This window comes from Podarcis pityusensis, assembly GCF_964106645.2.
Source record: "Podarcis pityusensis genome assembly, chromosome: 13".
In the NCBI taxonomy this organism is placed as follows: Eukaryota; Metazoa; Chordata; class Lepidosauria; order Squamata; family Lacertidae; genus Podarcis; species Podarcis pityusensis.
Window position 1 is genome coordinate 37,053,759 of NC_138038.1, and position 6,000 is coordinate 37,059,758.

Sequence of the window (6,000 nt, forward strand, 5' to 3'; positions counted from 1 at the left end):
CATCAAGCCTTAGGCATGATCACAAAGCATGAGCATAGCCCGCTCCTTCCACTGCTGAGTTGACAAGATATTCTAGGACAATTATGTTTTCTGTAAAGCGCCATCAGTTACTCTTATGGTTTCTAGGAGCACCCACTGGGCAATTTCAGAATAAATGAATGCAGCATACTGCAGGCAAAGAGCCTGTAAGCATGTGAAATAATGGAGGGGCTGGGACTCGACAAGCAATAACCAGGAAGGGGCGGGCACAAGCATGGCCTTATTTTCAGCTATGAAATGTTGGAGGGTGTGGGATGGGGAATTGAAGCTCCTCTCCAGGGGACGGCCATTTTCAGCAGTGTCCCTTTCATTTCTGGACCTACTCCTGCTGCAACTGTCTAGGCTTAAGGAAGAAGGAACTGTGCCATTTATTTTTTCCAGATAATGCTGGCATACATCTCTTGAACTCCCTGCAGAATGGCTGCATGAACTACATTCCTGGATGACATGTTAAGAGAAGCAGAACAGAAGGATGCTACGAAGATCTGGTTGCAAAGCAGAACCCACCTCCTCTTTGCTCCTCTTGCCAATCACAGTCAATGGCAGTACATTCCAGACAAGAGAAGGAACAGGAAAATTGCAGATGCAGGTGGCGCTGTGGGTTAAACCACAGAGCTTAGGACTTGCCAATCAGAAGGTCGATGGTTCGAACCCCCGCAACGGGGTGAGCTCCCATTGCTCGGTCCCTGCTCCTGCCAACCTAGCAGTTCGAAAGCACGTCAAAGTGCAAGTAGATAAATAGGTAAGCAGCGTTTCCGTGCGCTGCTCTGGTTCGGCAGAAGTGGCTTAGTCATGCTGGCCACATGACCCAGAAGTTGTACACCGGCTCCCTCGGCCAATAAAGCGAAATGAGCGCTGCAACCCCAGAGTCGGCCATGACTGGACCTAATAGTCAGGGGTCCCTTTACCTTTACCTGCAGAGCAGAGATGGTTTAAGCCAATAAGTGGAAACACACAACGCAGGGGAAGAGAAATGCCCAGACAAAACCAAGGTCACTTGTTAGCTAAGCTGACCTAGAGCAACGTGTTCTCCCAGCCCAAAAACTGAAATAAATCAGACTCTGAATTTCAGAAGGGCTGAATCTGTCATTTTCTATTCCTCTTAGTTTCTCATTTTTCTAGCCTTAAATTTAGTCTTCCACATGTCAGAATGAAATTTATTTTTAAAGTCCTTTTGAAAAATCATCTACATTTTAGTGTGACATTACCCTAATATACACATTTTTCTATGCAATTTTGCCAAATACACCTCTTTCACAAAGCAATTTTCCCAGATGCAAAGCATTTGTGTATAGTATTCTTTCACTAATATATGAGTTTCTATGCATACTTTACCCTAGCAGATGCATTTTTGTAGCCATTACTCGGTTTACTTGGCTGGAGAAGTGCACCGTAAAATCTGGAGAAGTGCAGAGTATTGTTTTTGGAAACTGCAAATTAGGTAGTTCCACCTTTAAATGCAAACTTAAACAAACCTCTCCCCCATCCCTACTTGGGATATAGCTTCACAAAAAGGAAGTTTTAATGGAGAACAATTCCCTGTTGCATAACATCCTAAGAATTCCTATCACCAGGCAGGTAATTTGCATCGTTAGGTCACTTCCTGTCTCATTTAACAGCAATGTTTTCAGCTGAGGCTTCTTTCACCTCAGCCTTCCTAGAGTCCAATTAGCTACCCTTCCCACCCTGACTCTTTTCCCCCACAGCATTTGGAACATTTAGGATGCAGCCTGTGAGCATTCCATCGTTGACACTTTCCCCATCAACAGAATACTAAGGTATTTGGGGCAGTGAGTGAGGTCCATTGTTTAATGGCAGGGCCTTCTAAGCTCAATAGCACTGATGAGTGTTGACAGCAGGCAGAAGCTTCTACATGGTGAAGAAGAGTCTGCTCCTAGCTAGGGATGGAAAGATCTGTTGGTTTCGGTCCTCTCCTTTTTCTCATCTGGAATTCAGTTCTCCATATTTCTGCAATTTCTTTGAAAATCCTCATGAATTTTTTCTAGTATTATAGCACATATTTATCCTACTAAACACAGTTTTGTATGTAATTTTGACTAGTATACATATTGTTGTCTCCTAATATAAGGCATTTTTAATACTATTTTCTTTTTAATGCATACTTTCCCCTTCCATATGCATTGTTGTAAACACTGGTTGGTCAGAGAACTGCATCACAAAATGCAGATAAGCCAAAATTTCAAAGGACGGCTGAGATTCAGTTCTCATATTGTTTCAGAAAGTGCAAAAGTGATAGTGTCAGCTTTAAATTCGAACCGAGTCGGGGTTTTCCTCCATTGCTGCTCCTGGCTCTTGCTGAATTGTCGTATGATGGCTGATTCTGAACCTTCCGACAGTTGTCCTATCTGTCCCGGCCTTGGACCTATTAATGATTTGCAAGCCATGAGCAAAGGAACAGAGTGTGAAGTCAATGGCAGGGAGGAGTGGGTAGAAAAGAGGTAGGGTCTTGCCCAAGAGCAGAGAAAACAGTTCCCTGTCCATAGTTTTCCTAAAGGTACAGGCTGGCCTCTAGCGAGGGATTCCTGGAAAAACTGCTACCCTCCACTTTGGCAGCAGGTATGTTCCTAGATTGTCTGATCAGAAGAGCCCACAGCACTCAGTGGTGAGAGAGTGTCCTTGCAGAGTCAGTAAGAAAATCTAATTCCAGTTACACATAAACACAGAGGAAACACAGCTTAGCCTGGAAGCAGATTCAGTCAGTTATGGAGATGACTTTCACGTATAGCATTAAAAGTGCTCTTTGCCTTTCCCTGTGTTTGTAATACAAATGGAAAATTGCATTTGTAAATAGCACTTGCTTGGTCACCAAAGGCAAATACACCAAGCGGCTAGATAAGGAAGCGTCACTTGTATAGGGTTTCCCCCACAAAAACCCTGGGAACTAGTTTGTGAGTACTGAGAAGTCTTTGTTTTAAGATCTCTTATAGCCTCTGTGTACATCTTTGTACATTTGATTGAGTTCAAGAACCTGAAACTGGTTTAAATGTGGAAATTTAAGTTGCAGTGATTTAAGTTGCAGATTCAGGGCAGGAAAGAAGGTGGGAAACTGCAACAAAATGTTGCAGTATGGGGTGCACCTGTTTGGTGTTCCAGGCATGCCTTCTTCCATGATCTGCCACTCCATTCCCCTCCACTTCTCAATTTTTTCCCTCTCAACAGCCACCCAGCATTCCATAGTCACTGAACATATGCAATTCCCTCCAGGCTCTTTTGAGGGTTTCCTCTGCTTAGGGATTTTTAAAACTAAAAAGCTTCAGCAAACCTTGCAGTTTCCTCAAGCCTACTAATGCTTCTCTCTTGTGCATGGGTGGTGCTGTTTTGGCTGTATAAGGGAAAGGAGTTTGCTATTAGTATACAGGACAAGTAGGACAAAACTGGAATATATTCTCACTTTTCAATAGGAGTGTTCTTATTTCAGGTTCCCACTAGCAATGCTGTCTTCCAGCAGGCAATGCCATTCCATTTCCCCTCGCTAAATACAGTGGTACCTCAGGTTACATACGCTTCAGGTTACATATGCTTCAGGTTACAGACTCCGCTAACCCAGAAATAGTGCTTCAGGTTAAGAACTTTGCTTCAGGATGAGAACAGAAATCGTGCTGCGGCGGCACGGTGGCAGCAGGAGGCCCCATTAGCTAAAGTGGTGCTTCAGGTTAAGAACAGTTTCGGGTTAAGAACGGACCTCCGGAACGAATTAAGTACTTAACCGAGGTACCACTGTACACTTAAAGCTCTTCCAAACTGTTACTATTTTCAGGTGGAATTCAATCACCAGCAAATTCAGGTAGTGCAATTTAACGTTATTTGGAGCTCTGATACAAAAAAAAAACAACCCACGTCCCCTCAAAACCGGACGTTTTTGCAACAAGGAAAGCGTCAAAAAGATGCAATGGAAAGGGTGGCAAAACAATTGCTTGCAACGGAGTTGGAGAACCAACCTGCAAACAAATCAGAGTGCATGTTCAATACATAGCCAGTCTCCCCACAAGCAAATCAAGTTACTCAATAGGCAGGTCATGTGGAAGTGACACACTTGCCCCACCCCAAACCTGGATTTGGCATCCAGGGAATTATCCTTTCTATACACCTATTTTTCGCCCTTGCACCAACACAATCCTCATGATTCTATTTAATGTGCTGATACTTCCCTAACTTATTTCTCAGCAGCCCCATTTTAAAGCTTCATTTCTGTCGATAGCACTTACCACTTGAGTTTGCTATTAAAGGGAGTGATGAGAGAGTGGAATTCTGACATTGTAGGTGACCTGCTGAGTTAAATTGACTCCTCTCCTTAATGGGATTGTGCAATAAACTAAGGTACTAGCTGTCCCGAGACTGCAGAGCTGAAGAGAACAGACTCTGCCCTTGGCCACTGACCAGTGGACTAAGGCCTGCTAGGTTGTATGCATGTTTCATCCTTTGTCAACCTGGTGCCAACAGCTTTGCCAATCATCCGGAGGGCATCAGGTCAGTGAGGACTGGTGCACTTAAAAGCAGGGAGGCCCACCTGTCTAGGTCAGATAATAATGCTGATCAGTTACGCAACTTCAAGAATTGGGGCTTGAATTTGTTTATCTTACTTGTTCCCTGCCTGCCTCTTGTAATCCAGCCTTTTATATACTGAGCCTGTGAGCAAGGACTGTCTTTTATTCTCTGTATGATGGTTAGAAAAGATCATAAGTTATAGATAAATAAATAATAATAGTAATAATAGTTCATAAATGGGTCTGTCTGAAGTAATACAGACCAATAAGTCTAACAGCTTTCTTCCATCTCATTCTGCTGCATCGATAAACTAAGCCTAAGGATGCGGCATAGGAGAGATCTCTCTTGCCAAACGCAAGGCCCATGCAAATGGCTTCCACATCCACACATACAGTGGTGCCTTGGTTCTCAAACTTTAATCCATTCTGGAAGTCCGTTCCAAAACCAAGGTGCGCTTTCCCCTAGAAAGTAATGCAAAATGGATTGATCCGTTCCAGACTAAACCCCTAAAACAGCAATTTAACATGAATTTTACTGTCTAACGAGACCACTGATCCATAAAATTAAAGCAATAAACAATGTACTACAGTCACACAATCAATCAGTCAGTAGCTGGACTGGGTTCCACACCGTCACAAAAACAAAACAAAAAAGAGCCGCAAAAACAAAAATGCAAAATAAATAGCAAAAACAGACAGACCTCAGTGTAACACTCAAAACGGAAGCGTAACACTCAGAATGGAGCATGCCCAGCTTCCAAAAAAAGTTTGCAAACCGGAACACCTACTACCAGGTTTGCAGTGTTTGGGTTCCAAGTTGTTTAAGTATCAAGGCATTTGAGAACCAAGGTACCACTGTATACACAAACACACCACCATTCAGTGAATGCCTGACTGGAATTACAGCTACCCAATAGCGCACCCACTGACCACACTTCTAGCAGCAGAGTAAAATGAGTTTACATGTAGGTATGCAGATGTCTGCATACAGGGCTCATCTATACCCTGGAAACCCAAATCTGAATTTGCAGAGATCTTCTTTCAAACCGCCAGCAAACGAACGTCCACTCAGCTTGGCTTGCAAACATACTGAATATGTAGTTAGCAGGCACAATCCCACTCCCCACCCCCCAAAAAAATTACAGCAGGCTCCTCCAGACAAACTGTTCTTTTAGCATTCATACCGATTTGCTTGCCAAAACTTACACAAAGCTTAGACTGTACCCAGCCTTCATTGAGTATTGAACATCTGATTTGTTTGTGGGAAGTTTGGAGGACAATGAGGGGGAACTAACTTTGCCTTCTGACTTGTTGGCAAAAATTCAAAGTTGCAGTTTACAAGATACTACAGTATCCACCAGATGGTGCTACTGCCACAAGTTTCAAGATGTTGGCTGGATAGTAAGTATGTACTGGGTAGGGTTGCCATATGTCCGGATTTTCACTTTGTGAAATA